Source organism: Zonotrichia leucophrys, chromosome 1 (genome assembly GCF_028769735.1).
Source record: "Zonotrichia leucophrys gambelii isolate GWCS_2022_RI chromosome 1, RI_Zleu_2.0, whole genome shotgun sequence".
NCBI classification, from domain to species: domain Eukaryota; kingdom Metazoa; phylum Chordata; class Aves; order Passeriformes; family Passerellidae; genus Zonotrichia; species Zonotrichia leucophrys.
Window position 1 is genome coordinate 84,965,085 of NC_088169.1, and position 21,358 is coordinate 84,986,442.

A 21,358-nucleotide genomic window follows, 5' to 3' on the forward strand; every position below is an offset into this window, starting at 1 on the left:
TATCTCCTTGAAAACAACTCCTCTCTCTTCTTACATATTAGATGTGATATGACTCAGGTTATAATTTCAGAATCTGTTTGGCTTGTGTGTGGATTTGTCACAGGTTCTTTTGGAAATAATCACTTTAAAATTCTGCTAGTTTTTCCCCTCAGGTATGTGGAAATTTTTGTAAAGTTTGGGCATTTTTGTAAAGTTTATGCAGCCTGGCCTATAATGCTTTTAACAATCCGCCTGTCTTTTCTGATAGATGTAATTTCTATAATACATCAGCAAACTTAAAAGATATGTGTGTTCTCATGCATGATATTTTCACTAGCTAGATTTTGCCTGGACCAAGATGGCATTAGACACATATTTCCAGCCAGGAAAGGAGATAAATGGCCAATATTTTCAACATTTATCATCAAAGTGCTAAAAGTCCAAGTAATAATCAGAATATTCTCTTTGTAATTAGCAGTATGTGGTTTATCCTCAAGGGGTTTTATAGGTCATTCCTATGAATGAAATAGCTGGGCCAAGAAAGCTGCATATTATTTATTAGAAGTCAATTAAATATTTTACAGTGGAACAAGACAGGCTTCCATTCTCTATCATGCAGTCTTGAATGAATATACTAAGAAAGTGACAACTGTAATTTCCTTACTCACCAATTATTTGTACTAGTTTTTGTTATTTCATGTTTTACTAAAACTGTTTTGAACTCTTGAACTAGATTGGAGCAAAAGAACAAATTTCATATAGATAGAAAGATGATCTGTAGAAAGGAGTCACTTTTCCTGCGAAAGGAGTCACCCCAAGAAGTCAGGAGGATGGATTGAGCATCCCCTTGAAATTTAAAAGAAATCAAACAGAAACTGTATTCTGGTTTAAAAATTGAGGGAATTCTTTAAAATACATATTTTAACTTCCAGCTTTCTGGTTTGGTTTGGTTCGATTTGTTACAGTTTGGTTTGGTGGTCGTGGATTTTGTGGGTTTTTTGTAGGATTGTTTGTTTTGTTTTTGCCTAATTTAACCTATGTTATAACAAAAATTTAGGTTTTCATAGGACTCCTGGAGCTTCAGATTTTAGAAAAAAATTCAAAGATATGTGAGAAATTAAATAAATCTAAGAATATTTAATGGACAATTCTTAAAACTAACTATAAATATACTTGTGGAATCAAGGACGTTATTTATTACCTAAGCCTTACCCCTATTTGCCCAAGTCTCCCTAATGCTAACAGAATCCCTCTTCCTCCCCTCAGCCCTAAGATCAGTCAAATTTGATAAAACAATATTGTATAAAAGGAGGGGGTCTTCCTGTACTCCATATTTTCTCATACACACTGCTATGTTTTGTTTTGTTTATTTTTAATGATGCATTCCAGATTTGTTTTGCAGTAAGTCATAACTAATGACCTTGGACAAAATTGCTCAACTCTTTTTTTTGTTTGTTTACTTCATCATCCACCCGACAGAAGAGCCATTGAGAAAAATGTGTAACATCCCTGACATTTAAAAATCTCTGTAGAAAAAGCATGTGCTATATCTACCCACTCCGTGAACATATGTGGAACAGTTTGCATGTAGAATATAGTGTCAAAAATGAAATCCTTGTTTTTGGCTACTGCATATGCAGAAGAGTCAAGAAAGCGTGGAACAGACTTCTAAGAATGTTGTACTTTGTGAGTGCGATTGTCACTATGACCTTTATAATGTTAATCCCCAAAACCTGGTGGGATCATGTTTGGAACTTTTGCAGTCACAGTCTATCCCACATATCCAGTATCTACTGCCTCAGCCTGTCCTGTTTACAAGAGGCTTGTGGCTACTCTTACCTATGTTGCTAATATCAAATCTTTAAGGGGTTTGCACTTGTAGAGCTGAGCTCCACCAGGTTCCTCTCACATCCTACACAAAATCCCCGTAGTAGAAAATGGATAGAAACAGCATTACCAGTTTTGTTTAGTACAAATATATCTAAATGCAAGCACTTTAAACTTTCTGATCAAAGAGAATTAATTGGAACCAGGATTGAGGGTGTTTAATATTACAAAAATTCAAGTTGTGCAAAGAGGCTCAAAGAATTCCTGTGTGAACTGATACCATGAGGCTACGATCAAATCTGCAATCTCAGCTACCCTTTGATGCCATTCATATGCAAAGGGTCTCCTGCCAGAAAGAGAGGTGGCTATGCCCAGAACTGCAATATTATCTTCTCTTTATTAATCTCTGCAGGTTGATTTTGGCAAAATCTTCTCTGAGCCCTGAGATCTTCATGTCTGGGAAAGAGTCTGGTTTGCTTTGAGAGGCATCACAGAGGTCCCAGCCAAAGGTCAAGACACTAGTATAACATTGAAAGACCAAGAGGGAAGGAGACAGAGTTTTCTAATGGGATTTATCCAACTGTTTATTAATGCAATCAAGTAATTGTGAAATGGTGGAAGTCCCTCAGAACAGGAAAGAGACAGGTGCTGAGTCCTCTGGGCTGAGTCCCTTTTTTTCCCAGATGTTGCCATGGATTTTTCATAACCTGAGTTTAATAATATGTCTCTGTTAACCTGTAAGCCACACATCATTACTGCCCAGAGGAGGAATTTGTAACTTAGCTTTTTAAACATCTCTTCCAGATCATTTGCTTTATTCAAAACCTTCCTTCCCTCAATATGCTCATTCCCTGCAAACAGACTGTCATCACCTGTTCTCCACTTGTTTGCATGCTGATAGCTCTTCTCCTCTCATAAATTCCATTAATTAATGAATAGTCAGCAGGGAATTGTCTCTTTGGGCTCATTAAAGAAATGGACACTAAAATGATACGAAAGCAGCTGCCTCCTTTCTGTTATTCCCTTCTGACGGCTACTGCTTTCCTCATCACTGCTAAATTATAACACTGCTTTGATTAGCAGTCCTGTTACTTGCTGCAGCTGCATTTAGAGATGGAAATTTTAACTATACAGTCATGTTTAATTGATATTCTCATCAAATTGTTGGCATTGTAAAAAAACACAGCCCTCCGATACATCAGGCTTGTGTACATATATTAAATCCTGTTGGGATTTTTTTGACCTTGTAAGCAGATTGAAAAGACATGTTTCTTGATGCTTTCTCATAAGTCACTGATTATCAGCTGAGCTCATTTGGGAACCAGATGTAAAATTTGTGAAAAATCTCAGGGCAGAGTTCATTCTAAACAGAAACATATTTGATTTTTATCCCAGTGCCTAAGTGTGAATGCTCATTTCTATGCTGAAAAATTTAGAAATTATTCATTTTAAAGCATTGGATGAGATCTGATTTTTTATAAAAAATTTCAAATCAAAAACTATTCCCCACCAAAAGAGTGAACTTAAGCCAGACTGACAATCTATATCACGGCTGATATAAAGCACCATAGTTTGGAAGATGCTCTAATTCATGCAAGAAGGATGTTGGGCCAGACTTGCTCAAGGTTTAGGTTCCTACTCAAGGTTTAGGTTCCAACTCATCCCTTGTTGAAGAAACATTACTCATAGAACAGTCCAAATCAGAACACCTTTCTCAATTCTGAGGCTGCTGAGACATGCTGATCCTCTAATAGCACAGTTTTTGAACAAGAGATGATGGAATCCTGGAGTCATTAGGGTTGCAAAAAAACCTTTAAGATCATGAAGTCTAACTGTTGTTATATCACTGCCATGTCCACCACTAAACCATATCCCCAGGTGCCATATATACCTGTTTTATTAAGATTTCCAGGGACAGTGATTCTACCACTGCCCTGGGCAGTCTCTTACGCTTTCTGTAAAGAAATGTTTCCTAATACCCAATCGAAACTTCCCCTAGTGAAACATTATACCATTTCCTCTTGTTCTAACAGAGGATATCTTGCAGCTTTGAGGTAACCTAACAGGAATTATTGTTAATTGCCTTTTTATGATTGATGCTTTCACTCAGATAAAATCAGATCCCTTTCTGGGGTTGGGACTAAGTGGAAAGTACAGGACAAGGGCACCAAGTCCTTTGATTTGGTGCTGATTTGTGATGCTGTCCACGTTCAAGTTCAGCTCTAAAGACAGAGGAAGAGGTCATTTGCAATGGAATATACCAGCAAGCTTCCAAAATCAGACCTAACAGGAGCAGCTCTTAAAACCCTAGCACTAGGAGCAATATATTGAGAACAATTCTGAAATTACAGAAATTGTAGTGGAAAGGCTTCAAACCTGTTTTTCTCCCTGTTCATTAATTTCAGAGCTGGATTTTGACTTTGGCTAAAATATAATAATATTTTGATGACAAACCCAAAAATTTCAAATTGAAAGGTACTACTCTACAAAAATAAAATGTCCTTCTCTGACCTTGAATAGTGCTCAGCTTCACTTGGAGAGATTTCCATGAGATGTTCCAAAGTTTGTGCAGGATGGTTATAGAGTTTGTAATTCACCTACAGTACTTAAATCCCCTATTTTATTTTGTATCAGGATGAACACTTAAAGGGAGTCTCCCAGTCATCTCCAACTCCTGCATTGTTGAAACATCATCTATTCCTGTTCTCCTGTGCCCTCAATGTGGGCAGCACCCTCAAGTCTCTATGAGAGCTTGTTTAGATTCAAACTGGACCTTTTGGTTTAATTTCTACTTTTAGAGCTCCAATAGCTAAAAATTTGGGTGATTTTACTAAGTTTCATGTGAGATCCTAACTTCCTGCAGAGAACAATAAAGGCGGGTACAGAAAAACCTACAGAAAAGGTGAGACCGTTTCCTTTTTGATCAAGACAGAGACCTAGGCTCTTGCAGTAAACATCTTAAACTGCCCTGCTGTGAAGGACCTCAGTTTTTCTACTCTAGACTTAGCAGAGAAATTTGGCCTTTGAACTGAAGAATTGGAAAAGTGGTCCCCCCATCAACTATTTATTTGAAATGCTCTCATGTTTTGTTGATAGTTGGCCTTGTATCATGTTAAATACTGCTACTTTGAGTAAATTACTGAAAATTTTCCCTTTTTATTTCAAGTGTTTAATTTCCTTCTTTCTTTGATAGTCTGTGATTACACTCTATTATTCTCTATTAATTGAATAATATCTCCCTTTGAACTGCTTTGTGGAAGCAGTGAAAACAACTAGGTAGTTTAGAATATCACTGATATCACAATATATATGTGGAGGATTCACATATGTTATTATAATTATTTTAAACTGTCATGTCTCTACCATAAAAATAATTTAAAGAAATCATTCTCTGTAGTAGTTTGTAACTTGGCTTCATTGGCATGGGCATCTCAGCTGACTTAAATTAAATTATTTTAGGCCTAAGAGGATGATTCATGGGCACTCTATAAAGTTTATGGTACAAATTCAAAACTAGAGGCTTCAGAAGATTTTGGTTTGAATTCAGAGTAGGACTCTAAAATGAAGCAAACATTATTCTTGAAACGTAGTGCACATTTATTCATTGGTGCAATACCTAAGTTTAATTTTAAATTTTTAATAGAATTTTTTATAACAGTTGTGCTCATTAAAGACATCCAGGTTTGGTGAACAGAAGCCTCCTGAAAGCCATTCTCTAACTCAAGGATTCAATAAGGCAGACAGGATTTATCAATTCACTAGACATAAAGAATTCAGTTATCCTGCGGCAGAATTGTTTTTATCTCGAGAGGTTAAATATTAATGTATTCCATGTATGTGAAATTTTTTACCTCCTATTAAACCTTTCATATGTTTCCCATGCCTACATTTCTTTTTGTGTATACTGATCTCTAACCTACAAGTCATTAAATTATTTTTGCCTCTAAGGTAATTTATTAATTATGACACACATTTGTTGTTAATTAAAACATACATTGAGCTTAGTACTTGATATTGTTGCTAAATTAATTCACTAGATCTTTTACTAAAAGCCAAGATATGACCTTCTTATAGCGTTACACCTGATGCTGTTGTTCCACACCAGCTACCACAAGATCTGATAATAATTACAGAGGATTCAGGCTATCTGGCTGCTAGTAAGAATCTCAAGGCAGTAGAGGAGGAAAATTACTAGAACTGATATCTGTGTTCATACTCATAGAGAAAAGGAGCTCGTCTAAAAGGAAAAAAAGAGTCCTGATGGCACAGACAGAATACATAAGAAATTTTTATTTAACCACACAGGCAGATGAATCAGTGTTTCAGGGCAGTCAGAACGACTGCTCTGAAAAAAGCCCTTTTCTAACACTAGAGTGAAGAATATCAGGTAGTCTGAATTAACCTTATCTGGGCTGTTTTTAATTTAGAAATGTACAGTGAATAGGTCAATAACCATTGTGTTTTGATAACATAATTTGTAATTTGAGCCCTACTGGAGGTCCTATGATAAAAATTACTCGTCTTGTTCTTCGCCTCACTGTCTCAAGAGCCTTTCTGATGGGATTATTTGCATTGGACTAAATTAGGATGCAGTTTTTAATCCAGCAGACTTCAAGAAGGATCCAATATATGCAGGAAATTATGGATCTCATAATTTCCTCATCTCTCATCTCTTTCCAGGCAACAATGCCCTAGCATTCCCTGATATGCAGATATTCTGGTTTCCTTTTATCTAAAACTATTCCAGTCTCATCAAGGCCTCCATGACAGAGAACCTGCCTTGTTTTTCCCTGTGCCACTCATTTATTTGTATATATCCATCTTTTTTTTTTAAATTTATTATTTGGCTAATAACAGTATCAGCAACACGTACAGTGTTTAGTCCATACATGGTCACTATGTCAATCACAATTAATTTCTCTGTTGTTAATTCTCATAAATTATTTTGTGTTTATTTGGTTTTAAGAAGCCCAGAGACACCCATATTTTATATTCATTGCTGAACTATTAACTAATTGGTCAGAAATTTAAATCAGTGGAAAATAACTACCATGGGAGAAGATTAATGTGAAGATCATGTAGACAGGTCGTTATTTGTGCTAATTGCATTACTTGGACTAATACACTGTGTAAATGAAAGTGGCACTGGTTTCTCATCTATTCATACAGATAATTCTAGATTTCCAAACAAGTAAATGTATTTATATTTTTATGTAAAACTTGCTCACATCTTCAGGAAAAGGAATATATTCTCATTTATGTAGACTACTTTTTTCTAGAAATCCATGCAAATAGGTTAAAGGAAATGGCAATAGTGTAAGTCATTATGTAGAAAATGGTCAATAGGGAATGCATTACTTCTAGTCATATTTTCCATTACATTCAAAGGCTCTGGAAACTAAATTATATTACAATAGGTTTCACTTTTTCATTTTTGATTTTCTATTCTGATGATCTTTTTCAAAACATTACACCAATGTGACCAGAACGTGAGATCAGCATTCTTCCAGAATTATGCTGGGACACTGTGGTCACATTAGGAAATGACATGTCACCCTGGTTGCCTTTTAGGAATGTTTATCAGATAAGGGTACAGCAATAAAATGTTTAGTCATCAAGGTCAATAGGAAGGTTCTGTCTTGTGTCAAAGTAACATTGGAATTGAGTGGACCTAGGGGATATAAAATTTCTTTTCAAAAGAAAGCTTTTCCTCACTTCCTTTCCTGCACATTTCTATTTAATCGGAAATAAATTGTACTATTTGGGGATTGAAAGTCATATTTACCCAGATAGTAAAAAAGGCTTTTACTGGTCCTTTAAAGCAGAAGCCCACATCAAATCTCTGTCAATCCTGTCAAGAGCATATTTTTCAGCTCTTTAGGAAGAAGGTGATTTGAAATTTGAATGATAATAATTAGAATTATTTTGATAAATGTCACAATAGAAAGGACATGTAATTTTTTAAGGAAAAGGAATAATCACAAATATATTCCTTCGTGTGTGGTTCAAAATTTGTCAAAAATAAAATAAACAGATCTGCATCCCATGCTAGATATGAAAACAGCTTCACTAGCAATGAAAATAAAGACATCAAAAGGATAAGGAGTTTCCAAAGCCATGAATGTGAGTAAATATGAACAGAAGGAATTTAGGGTTATTTGGGGTTATCACAGCAACCCAAATAAAATGGATTTTAATGTCAATCTGTTTTTGAGAGATGCAAATGAAATACACAGATGCTTTAGAGATGATCAAATTTAACAGCTCTGAAACTTTGTGTATTTAAAAGCATAATATAAATTTTAATCGGCATTTCCATATGGGAAGGTCTGTGGATGAAACTGCAGATCTCACAGAAGTACAACCACTGATGCCAGTGTTTGTGGCACTGGGGCTAACACAAAATGTCTTGCAAGGACAAAAGAGAAAGCTGTTATAAACACTGGGATCAGCAGCACAGCAAAATGCTGACTTCCAGCCGCCGTCACCTTCCACAGCCCTCAGCCCTCCTGCTCCTTTCCTGGAGCACATTTTAGGCAGGACCCTTTCAGAAGGACTGAGCTGTGTGGGATTTGGGAGGATATATGTGTAAGACATTTGCTCTATGCTTGCTACAATCACAGGTGACAGGACTTGATGATCAGATGATCATTCATCTTTTTTGCCATAAGGAACAGTTGGCCACTAAAGGTGGTGTAATAACTTTAAGAGAATGGCTCCTAAAATTTCCAAAACATATCAGCTGATTAATCATTATCAAGTTTCTTCTTTAAAAGGCTTGTTTTGAAAGAAATTACATTGTACTCAAAGCTTTCTCTTAGTAAAAATGGTACTCAGGGTGTCTTGAACAGTTGCCAGAAAAATATAAAGCAAAATTGAAGAGTTATTCCATTTATATGATCACAAAGCACATGGGTTGCTGAGATTGTGATGATTTTTTCTCTTTGTACTTAGGTCTATGCAGATTTTACAAGTGAAATCTGAAAAGTGATCAGCCATTGCCAAAATTTATGATGTTTTCAAATCTGGAGCAGAAAAGGAGTAAAGATCATTGCATTACAGACAAGGTGTATTTAGAAAACACCACTTCCCCTGGAGGTTTGTACTCCACATAATTACATTCCACATACAGTAATTGAAACTTGTGAATACGTCAAACTGTGTGTTTTCACAAACCTGCAGTAATCAGCTCAAATTATTTAAATTCACTATTTGACATAATTGCTATAAATATGACAGAAAAAGATATTTCTAGTGTGTATTGCTTCATAACTCTATCAAATGACTGCCTAGGGAGATAACTACATTCTGTTCCTATGGAAATCTGCAGGATAGCAACATCCAATAGTGAATACTTGTCTTTTCACAAACCCTCTTTAATTTACTAAAAGATCTACTGATATTAAAGGGAAAGCTCTGTGGTCTGGGAGAATCCACATACCTCTCTGATTCAGAAATTGCCATAAAATCAAGCGCTTGGAAAGTGCTGGCCAACAGCTCAACAGCTGTCATCAGGAATAGCTCCACTGAAGTCAGAGAAAACAATGCTGATTTTTACCAACAGAGAGTTCAAATTGCACATCCAGGGAGAGTACACATGCTGGGCTCCTGACACCATCGCAACAGACTTGTCACCTCCACAAAAACTGCTCTAAGACCAGAGATTGTCCTATTTGTTGTGCATTTAATGTGTGAGAGAAAAGGCTCTCTAGGGGTTCATGAAAGCCAAGTGCCAATTGTAGTTTCCAGCCCTTCTGAACCTTTGAGATATCATGAGTGCCGGAGAAAAATGCTTTTTTTTCTTCCCAACGCCTTTGCTTCAAGAAGTGCTGTGAAGATGGAAAGTGTCATAAATTATAGTTGAATGTTTCCTAACATGCAGTTTAAGGAATTAATTTATCCCAGCCTGTTTTCTGACTAACCAAAAGGCAAATGCAATATTAATTGATAGTATGTATCACTGATAGTAAAAAGAATAAATGGAGTCATTGTAGGAAACAGATATGCAAGAAAACATTTGTAGATTTTTATTAGGAAACATGAGAACTTTCCAGAGGTCTTTTACAACATCTAACAACTCTTTGATGGCCCCTGAAGTTAAGATTAATACAGAGGAAGAAAAAACAGAAAACCATGCAGAATTTTTTTTCAACCTTTTAATTATATCTGTGAAAGAAAAAAAACAAAACAAAACAAAACAAACAAACAAACAAAAACAAAACAAAAAACAAAACAAACCACAAAAAATAATTTGCAGAAACTGCTTCAGCTAGAAAGTGGAAGTAGGCCTTAAAATGGGGTATTTTCTTTTACTTCATCCCTCTGACTGTATGGTGGAAGGATAAATTTAAATCTACTAAATCATCTTTTCTTTCCCTCAAGAGTTAAAGAGCTTTGTGCACATTTCCTAGAATTGTAGATGTTCAGATTACACTCTGTGAGGGTGGTGAGGCACTGGCACAAGTGGCCCAGGGAATCTGTGGATGCCCCATTCCTGGAACTGTTCAGTCAGGTTTGATGGGGTTTTGAGCAGTCTTGTTTAGTGGAAGGTGTATCTGCTCTTCTATGGTTATATGAAATGTATTTGAAAGGAAAGGTAATTTATTTAACATTATTTTTATTCCTTTCTTTTTTCTTTTTTAATGGAGATAGTGTGCGCTTTTCTCCTTCAAACAAACTGATCTGTACATGTATACATATTTACATAACCACAACATTTTCTTAAACAAAAAGAAAATATATCTGTTAAACACCTAGTTTTAAAAAAATATATGAAGATGTGGCTAAACACCCCAATTACAAATCATATATCACTACTTCAACCATTCTACAATTATGAGAAGTACTGGCCTGGCAAACCAGCATAACCACTGTTTCTCAAAAACTGAAGAAACTTCTAGCTGCAGAAGGGCCACTGGACCTCCTTGGTGGCAGACAAACAGCTGAAGTTTAAAATAACCCAACAACCTTTTTTAATCAATACACTGATTTAAATTAATGCTGCATTCACCCTTTATTCAAAGCCTAGAGAGTCTGAGAAAAAGCCTCAAGTCAGCCTCAAGTCTTCTCTTATTGACACACACAAATAGCTTTGCAGAGAATTTACACGGAAATCAAATTATTCAAAAAATAACTAATTCAAAAATTATAGTTAACACATTGTAAGATTAGGAGATAGTCAACGAGAATTACAATGAGACTATAGTAACTCCAGCACATTTTGCTGGATTTTTATTAGCAACTTCTAGTCCAACTCTGTTATTGGACTAATTTGCTTTTTCTGACTAAAAAATTAAAGGAAAGTTTTGAGGATCAATGTTATGAATTGTCTTATGGTATATTTAAACCTGAATGTTCAAGAAGGTCTTAACTCTTACAGAGTCCTTCTAGTTTCGTTCTATCCAAAGTGAATTCTTTATTTTACAACCCTACTAAGCAGGCATAATTTGTGAGTTAAAGCATCAGGATTTTATACATTCTTATGCATGGAGGCCCTCTTACTATTTTAATTTGCATCAGATTCTTGATGTCCTTTTCTGCAATTTTGTTGATAAGATTTTTATATTGTATAAGCCAAGGGTATACTGGGAGTCCAGCTATTGTATTAGCATCTTCATTTGGATAGATAGTAGATTTGGAATTCCTATTTCTTTTCACACCTTCTTCAACCTGACTGGACATTTTGGAAGTCTGGGTTAAATCCTGGTACTCAGTGCTAGCTTTCTCATGGTGTGCCAGGATTGTAAGAGGAACAGGAACATCCAGCCCTTTTAAGACACAACTTTAATTTGGAAACTTGGGAGAGAACAAGCACATTTTGTTCTAAATGTACCATATGAGCTAGGAGAGGTATTCTTTCTTTCGTTGATACATCTGAGCTTTAGAGTTCCCATTTAAGTGGAATAGTGACTTCACATGTTGTCAGAGAGGGTCCAGCAGAAGAAAGAGTAGCCATATAGATATTCAACAAGTAGCAGAGGATAATGGCAGTAGAGCACTGAGTCACAGGATATCCTCAGATACCTTCCAAGCCAGAATATGTACAATCCTAAAAATCCCTGTACATACCTAAATAAGATTTTAAGCAGTACATATGCATTCATTTGTTCAGATTGTCTAAACTAATGGGTTTTCTGGAGAGCAATGTGCAGTTTAGAAGTCTGTATTCAAAAGTCTGACCCCATCTCTATAAAATCTAATGCATTTTCCTTTGTACTCTACAAATGCCAAGGGTAACAATTTGATTTCATTTCATAAATGCTTTCCCAAATACAAACTTCATAACTAATCCTTCATTAGTGTGTTCTGGTAAAACTGTACTTCTGTCTTTGAACTTAGCCTGCCATGTATTTCTGTACTCAGAGTGAACAAATAACATGAGTATCTTTATCTCAGCTTAGCCAAAGTGGGATTTCTGAAAAAGGAACTGTGTACTGCTTTGGGGCCACATTTGGGAATAAATTTTTTCTTTTTTTTTTCTTTTTATTTCTTCATTAAAAGGCATTTCATAAGCCTCTCCTTTAGGCAGCTGAAAAGCTGTTTTCATGTTCTCAGTCAGCAGTGTTGAGGAACCTGAGCATTCAGGTATCCAAGGACCTGCTGTATGACTCACAAGAGTTATTTTCAGCTTTGGTGGTTAATACGGGAAGGTAGGACAACTGCTTAATAATCCTAACTACCAGAAAGGAATTACAGCTGTGGAGACAGAGGTTCATCTGATCAGTGTTACACACTGTGAAGTGACGCAGGATACTTGGATCAGAAATAATATTTGTAATTGGCTGTCAAAATCCTCTACCAGTGCCACACTAAAAATTTGCTTTCTCCTATGTATGCCTTCACAAACACTCTTCACTTCAAGAGTCTTTCCAAATATGCAACATCCTTTTTCCAATCAATAATAAGTGGACAAAGTCACACTTTATCCTCAAAAATGTTTCCTATAAGCTCGAATAGCAATGTGTGAAAACAAGTTGCTTAATGATGGGAGGAGGATTTTCAGAAAATTTAATTAATATACTTAGTACATTTATTTCTTTACTGTCACTAATATTAGCTATTCTCTGTGCCAGAGACCTAGGAGACAAAAATATCTCTAACTGCCAGTTGTTTTATAACTGGATTCACCTCTCCCCCAGGAAATCATAAAACCTATTGATTCCCAGAATTTGAGAGGCACAGAAAAAGGATCACTTTATAATGGACTCATTTCTTTTACTTGTCTCTAGATATTCAATGCTGGCTCAAAATGAAGCCATAACACATCATAAGGCAGATCTCTTCCTTGGAGTGCTACTCTCTCATGCTGTAGCTCAATCTAACTTCACAGAATAGTCAGCCATGCTCTTGAAGGAAATGTTTCTAAGGGGGGTTATCCTAATCACTGCATTGTTATGGATTAATTGGAAGCTGGGCTAGGTTTCCTTTATGTAGTGCATTTTTATCTCAAAGCAACAGCAGGAAAAATGGGTTGTATGCTGGACGTGTCAAATTCACTGCTCAGTGCAGGTTATGTGCTTGTTGGTGCTCGAGCTCTGACTCCCTCTGACACAAGTTCATCCTGCACCAAGAGACACAGCCAGGAAAACTCCATGTTCTTTGGTGAGAGATGCCCTAAGGATAGCTAATGCTCCTTGACCTTGGAGGTAAATACAAAGCTGGCTGCTATATCCTGCTACATCCTAATCTCACACAATAGATGCTGTACAGGTGGCACATGTTGCAGCTCTCCCATCCCTGGCAGTGTCCATGGCCAGGCTGGATGGGGCTCTGAGCAATCTGGTCTACTAGAAGTTTTCCCTTCCCAAGGCAGAAGGGTTGAAACCAAATGGTCTTTAGGGTGCCTTCCAACCTAAACGTTTCTACGATTCTGTGATTAATGGAAAACATTTTTGATCTATGTTACCCGACACACTGCAAAGAAGTATTTGTGCTGCGTTGCCCTTTGCTCAACTAGGATGACCTTCATTTGGATCACATTATAGTCATTGTGGGAGAAGGGAGTAGAGACAGGTTAGCCTTTAGAAAATGCTTTAGGAACCTTTGTCTGAGTGCTGTATGCAGTGTCTTTTGAGTTTTGGCATGCCCCTGTCACTTTTATTTATAGCCTCCTGTCGCTTGGTTCCAGTCTACGTGAGACAGAGGGGGCTTTCTGTGACAGATTAAAGAACAAGCAAAGTTAAAGTGCCAAAAATCATGGAAATTGCACCAGGATGTAGAAGAAAATGTAACAGACACCCTAAATTTTTTTACATTTTTCTGAAATGGATCCTTATTAATTTGGGTGGGTTTGCTAGGCATGAATTGTATGACAAATAAATTTATTTTAGCTTAGCCTATAGAAATAACATGTTTGTGTGGATTTCTTGGAATTTTTCTTTTCTTTGGTATTGATGCTATCTGTATTTATTGTTAGGCATGAGGTGTTCAGACCTTTTAGATCTACTTCCCAAATCAGTGTTTTCTTGATGTTGTTCCTCTTTCTTTTGATTTGGCATTTAAAAAATATGTGTTTTTTAATATTAACTGGTTTTATCATTATTATTATTATTGTTATTTCTCAGTTACATAGAAAATTGTGTTATCTAGGTAGATATGCAGTAGCTACTGGTATATTTTTGTATTTTATTTAAAAGGTATGTTACCTACTCATCCTCAGACTGCTATATACATTCAGAGATTAGAGGGAGGGAGCTCATCTCTGATATCACTGCTGGCCCTTGCTCTTGCTGTTCAGTCTTGTCTCATGACTTATACATGAGCTACTCATTCACCTACACACCCACAGATCAGAACAAAAATTCCAAAGTGTTAAAATGTCATTGAAGAAAGAACAGAGAAACCTGTCAGGCACTCCAAGACACTGATGACAGCTATGACTTACAGCCTCTGGTGTTCTGACACAAAGGTGTAAGATAAAAATCCTACGGATGATGTATCTTATGTTGCCATAAATTCAGTGGACCTTTATCTCCCCAAACCTTGCATAAATATAATGAGGCAAAATTACTATTAAAATGTTGCCACTGAGAATGGAGAATATTTTTTATTTGCTTTGTATTCATTTTCACGGAGGAATAATTTTTCAGTTGGACTTACCCTGAGCAGCTTTTACTGACACAAAATTCTGCTGTCGCAAGACAACATTAGCTATTTTCTAGGGTAGGCACAAGCATGTACATATCATCATCTCCCACTGAGGAGTTCCACTGAGCACTCTTTCCAAGTTGCACTTGCATCAGGGCACAATTATTGCTGGCAAATGCTAACACACCCTTTCCTTTACACTTCATTTGTTGCCTAATCCATCTAATCTAATGGCCAGTCATTGAAAAGGCATTACTTTCTGCAGTCCAAAAATCTTCCATTAACTTTTTTGTGATAGTGACAATGTCCTATCCTAGATTTCTCTACAGGGATTATATTTACAGTGACTTTTTTGCATGTTATTCTCCCCACCACCTCCCTATATAATTGCAAGAAAATTTAATAGCCAGGCTTTAAAGTCAGTTTGTATCTCAAGCTTGGTCCTTATATTCAGGAGGTGGGACAGAAGTAGAGATGCAATCAAAGCTGATGGCTTTGTATTGCTGCTGTAAAATGTGTTTCCACAAAAAAGGAAGTACTTTGTTTTGAGGATAGGCATGAGCACAAGTTTTGCTATTTTATGCCATTAATTTCTAATCTCTCCAAGACTGATTATTCAGTTCCTCACTCAATTTAAATTATATGTAGTTCATTTAACATAATGTCAGGATCAGAATTCAGCTGTCTATATACAGGTTTATTGTACCTTTTGAGATAGCCTGATATACCTGAGATATGCTCATTGAAATCACAGATGTCATATTGGAAATTTATATCCCATTGGAGCAGCAACAGAAAAATGTGAGCCCACAGTTCACAGAGATATTAACTCTGATGTGTGAGAACAAACCTGAATCCCACCCTGAAAGTTATATGAGGTCAATTCTATCCTTAGAAGAGCTAAAATGGTAGCTTTTACCCATTATGCCTCACAAACATCCTGTAATGCTAAGTGGGGTTCATAAAATGATAAATTCACATTTGTGGTGTGAGTTTTGACACCCTTTGACGTAATTTATTTTCATGAGTATGACTTTTTCATGTTTGCTACACACTGGAAAAAGACAAAACAAAACAAACCACTCCATTAGGGACAGACTTTTAGGTAAAGAACGAGATTCTTGTTGCTGTGAGCTTCACCACAACTGGCAAAATGTATTTTCTTCAGTGGAACTGCGAGTGCCTGGTTGGCTCACAAGACCATTTCTAGCAGTGCCATCTAGGGGCTGCAGCCACAGCAGTGCTCTCATGAAGAGAGATTGCCAAAGCCATTTTTCTGTCTCACTAGCATGGCTAAATAGTTCAATAAGATTAATTTTGAATTTTAATAGTTCTTTGTTCTTTGAACTTCAGTTAATCTTTTTTTTTTTAATCTGAAATATAGAGACATGACAAAATAGAAAGTGGTTTTGACTTGATTTTTAAATGAAATGTCTTGGTGAAATGCTAGCTCTGCTGAAAGCAATGCAAAAGCTTTCATTGATGTCTATGAGCTGAAATTTCACTTGATTACTTTTTCTATTTAAATACATCCCTCTTTTAATGAAATACATTTACATCTATAACATTTGAGACAGACAATTCTAAAGCTTAATCTTTCTGTAGAATCTTTAAACTTGAGTTGAAAAGTTGAAAGCAAATCAGAAATAATAACTAGACATTTATGCTTTCCACTCAAGAGACTGTGCAGGAATGCATTGCTCTTTTTTCTGTTTTACTTCCCTTTCCAATAACCAAAACATTTCATCCATCAGTAGCTACTGCTTCAAAGCCTCAAAGGCTCCATAAATCTTAGATTATCTCTGCAGTCTCTAATAAGAAAGAAAATATTTGAGGTATGACTTTCTTCTTAAATTTCCTAGTAAAAGCACAAGCTAATCATATCAGTAGAATTAAAATGATAGAACTAACAGCATCAGAAGAATTATCAGCAGATATGGACCAGCTTCAAACAAGCACCTCCTAGTTTTGTTTTTCCCTCCTACCTTTTCTACTTTAAAGGTTTTTGGGTACAAGAATATGCATGATAATGTGCTCATTGCCAATTACTAAGCCTCCCATGGATTTATAGAATAAATGATGAAATTATGTGGAAAACTGAGATACTGCAAAAAGCCAAAGCACAAGGAAGAAAATGCCTGATTGCTTCAATATTGCTATTAGCTTCTGTTATGTTAAATCACAAATGGAGGTAGTACTTAGTACAATGGTTTTTAAATTAACATTAACTGAGGAACAGAATAGGTGTGGAGGAACAGAAAAGGAGGGCCCTCTGGAGAGTTTTGAGATTTCTCAGCTGGTGTGCTTCTAGATTTTATCATCAGCTGTCAGCAGCTCAGTCCTACACAGCACCCGCCAAAAGCTGAGTATCACCACTCTGTGCTTGAGACAGTGACTGTTAGAATTCATTGGCATGAGACTTGGCTGAAGAATACCCAGTTAAGCAGCTGCATGATGATTACATTTCTGTCCTGATGCTTTATCTGAAAATACCTGTTCAGCTAGGAATCCTAATGCAAACATTTCCTATCCTTGCTGGCCCATCAGAGTGGGTTTTCTTGTTAAAGTGCAGGTGATAAAGGGAGAAAGGATCTCTTATTTTGAGCTTACTAAGTGATTATTTTTGGTTCAAACCAGACACCTCTTTTGACCAGGCATTTTCCTGTAAAATTCAGAGGTGCTTTCTTGGGAAACCAGATATGCTACTCAACTACTAGGCAGCTAAATTGTAGATAAGGCTGTGGCTGCTGCAGGCTTCCTGTCAAGAACGTTTGGGGACACTAACACTTGCAAGGTGGCGTTTGGAGTACCTCCCATGGCCTGAAATGGGATGGTCTAAATAAACCCAGTTGTGCCTTTGGAAAAATGGATCTGAAAATACTTGAGTGTGTCATACTGTCCCAAAGATTTTGATTACCAAATCTGCCTTTCTACAACCTCCCACCACAGTGATGTACTTTTACTGTTGTGAAACCCAAGCTCATGGAGATGAGCACACATGTTGTGGGAACTAATCATAGAAGGCACGTTATTGCCCTGGAATATCCCCCCATGTCCAGGTTTAGAGCAAATTTGGGGAAGAATCCCCCCAAAGGAGCTCCGGTGGGAAAAGCAGATCCAATCGGCCCCTCCCCCCAACTGGTCCGGGAGGAAAGAAAAATACCTCCTTGGAGAAAGGTGGAAAAAAAAACCCTGTTTATTAAACAATAAGACCAAAACAGTATCAAAACAATGAGACCCCTTGCCACTCTAAAAGAGATGACAAACTGAGAAAACCCCGGGTTCAAGCAGCAGCTCACTCAGTCTCTGATCAGTCTCTCAGTGCTGGAATTGTCGCAGGCCAGGGTCGGCCCAGTGGGCCACAGCTGCAGCTGCCGGTGCTCTCCTGGGTGTTCAGTCCAGAGCAGTTCCAAGAGGTCCAAAGAAAAGGGAAAAAAACAGTCCAGGGAACTTCTTTGCCTCAGCTAGCTAACACTAACTAAAAAGCAAAAGAAGAGCTCTCTGTCCCACTGTCTGTCCGCAGACAACACAGTCAGGAGCAGAAATGTGGAGGAGTGAGTGCAGTGTCTGAAAACAAACTGCGCGCTTCTTCTCTCTCCCCCTTCACTTAAAGGTACAAAACTTATTATTATTCAACATAAACAGAATGAGACGATTGGGGATAAAAGCATCATATAGTCAACCCAGGACATTCCACCCCTTATCCCCATATCGTCTGCTTACTACTAAAACTAATATAAATTCTAACTCTACAAGTACATACATGATACATCCATTATACAACTATACACAGACAATGGTAATAACATTCAGGAAACAGTGATATTTATACAGGTTTTATCCAACAATCAGGTCTCCCTGAGGTACACATCGTGTTCTTCCATCTTTTTGCATTATCCACCATGTGCAACCTGGTCCCTGAGCAAAAACAACCCCACGAATGGGTTTGTCTGTATCTGAGGCAGGATTAATCCAAACTGTCTTCCCTAATAAACCTCTGACATGTACCACTGGGACTTTGTCTCCATCTACTCTCTGCAAAGGCTCAGATTGGGCAGGGCCCACTCGGTTAGTAGAGCCTCGGGTGTTAACTAACCAGGTGGCTTTTGCCAGATGCTGATCCCAGTTCTTGAAAGATCCCCCACCTAATGCTTTCAATGTGGTTTTTAACAGTCCATTGTACCTCTCCACTTTGCCTGCAGCTGGTGCATGGTAGGGGATATGGTACACCCACTCAATGCCATGTTCCCTAGCCCAGGTGTTGACAAGGCTGTTCTTGAAATGAGTCCCATTGTCTGACTCAATCCTCTCAGGGGTGCCATGTCTCCACAGAACTTGCTTTTCCAGGCCCAGGATGGTGTTCCGGGCTGTAGCATGAGGCACAGGGTAGGTTTCCAGCCATCCAGTGGTGGCCTCCACCATGGTCAGCACGTAGGGCTTGCCCTGGTGTGTCTGGGGCAGTGTGATGTAGTCAATCTGCCAGGCCTCCCCATACTTGTACTTGGACCACCGCCCACCGTACCAGAGGGGCTTCACTCGCTTGGCCTGCTTGATGGCAGCACACGTCTCACAGTCATGGATAACCTGAGAGATACTGTCCATGGTTAGATCCACCCCTCGGTCTCATGCCCACTTATAGGTGGCATCTCTGCCCTGGTGGCCTGAGGCATCATGGGCCCATCGAGCTAAGAATAACTCTCCTTTATGTTCCCAATCTAGGTCTATTTTGGACACCCCTATCTTTGCGGCTTGGTCTACCTGCTCATTGTTTTGGTGCTCCTCATTGGCTCTACTCTTGGGTACATGGGCATCTACATGGCGGACCTTCACAGGCAGTTTCCCTACCCTGGTAGCAATGTCTTTCCACTCACCAGCAGCCCAAATTGGCTTTCGTCTACATTGCCAGTTAGCCTTTTTCCACCTCTCCAGACATCCCCACAGAGCATTGGCTACCATCCATGAATCAGTATAAAGGTAGAGCTTTGGCCACTTCTCTCTCTCAGCAATGTCCAGGGCCAGTTGAACAGCTTTGAGTTCAGCAAGTTGGCTTGATCCACCTTCTCCTTCAGTGGCCTCTGCCACCTGCCGTGTGGGGCTCCATACAGCTGCTTTCCACTTCCGGTTCATTCCCACAATGCGGCACGAACCATCAGTAAAGAGAGCGTATCGTGTATCTTCTGCTGGCAGTTGGTTGTATGGTGGAGCTTCTTCAGCTCGTGTCACTTCTTGTTCCCCTTCATCAGAGAGACCAAAGTTTTCACCTTCCGGCCAGTTTGTAATTATTTCCAGAATCCCAGGGCGATTCAGTTTTCCAATACGGGCGCGCTGTGTGATAACAGCAATCCATTTGCTCCATGTAGCACTGGTGGCATGGTGCGTAGAGGGAACCTTTGCTTTGAACATCCACCCCAGCACTGGTAGTCGGGGTGCCAGGAGGAGTTGTGCTTCAGTGCCTATTACCTCTGAGGCAGCCTGGACTCCTTCATAGGCAGCCAAGATTTCTTTCTCTGTTGGAGTATAGTTGGCTTCAGACCCTCTGTAGCTTCGACTCCAAAATCCCAGTGGTCGACCCCGAGTCTCCTCAGGCACCTTCTGCCAAAGGCTCCAGGACAAGCCATGGTTCCCGGCTGCAGAGTAGAGCACATTCTTCACCTCTGGTCCTGTCCTGACTGGGCCAAGGGCTACTGCATGAGCAATCTCCTGCTTGATCTGTGCAAAGGCTTGTTGCTGCTCTGGGCCCCAGTGGAAAGTGTTCTTCTTACGGGTGACCAGGTAGAGAGGGCTCACGATCTGACTGTATTCGGGAATATGCATCCTCCAAAAACCTATTGCACCCAAGAAAGCTTGTGTCTCTTTCTTATTGGTGGGTGGAGACATTGCTGTGATCTTGTTGATGACATCGGTGGGAATCTGACGCCGTCCGTCTTGCCACTTCACTCCCAGAAACTGGATCTCTTGAGCAGGTCCCTTGACTTTGTTCTTCTTGATGGCGAAGCCAGCTTTTAGGAGAATCTGGATAATTTTCTCCCCTTTCTCGAACACCTCTGCTGCTGTCTTCCCCCACACAATGATGTCATCAATATATTGCAGATGTTCTGGAGCCTCACCCTTTTCCAGTGCAGCCTGGATCAGTCCATGGCAGATGGTGGGGCTGTGCTTCCACCCCTGGGGCAATCGGTTCCAGGTGTACTGCACTCCCCTCCATGTGAAGGCAAACTGAGGCCTGCATTCTGCTGCCAGAGGAATGGAGAAAAATGCATTGGCAATGTCTATAGTGGCGTACCACCTTGCTGCCTTGGACTCCAGCTCGTACTGGAGTTCCAGCATGTCCGGCACAGCAGCGCTCAGGGGTGGAGTCACTTCATTCAATGCACGATAGTCCACAGTCAATCTCCATTCTCCTTCAGATTTTTGCACAGGCCAGATGGGGCTGTTGAAGGGTGAGTGGGTCTTGCTGACCACCCCT

General features: G+C 38.7%; 1 protein-coding gene across 9 annotated transcripts in view; it reads left to right on the top strand.

Moving 5' to 3' along the window:
* TENM4 (teneurin transmembrane protein 4) overlaps positions 1–21,358 on the top strand; it is a 1,542,144-nt gene that overhangs the window by 479,314 nt on the left and 1,041,472 nt on the right. The gene's annotated exons all lie outside the window — the stretch shown is intronic.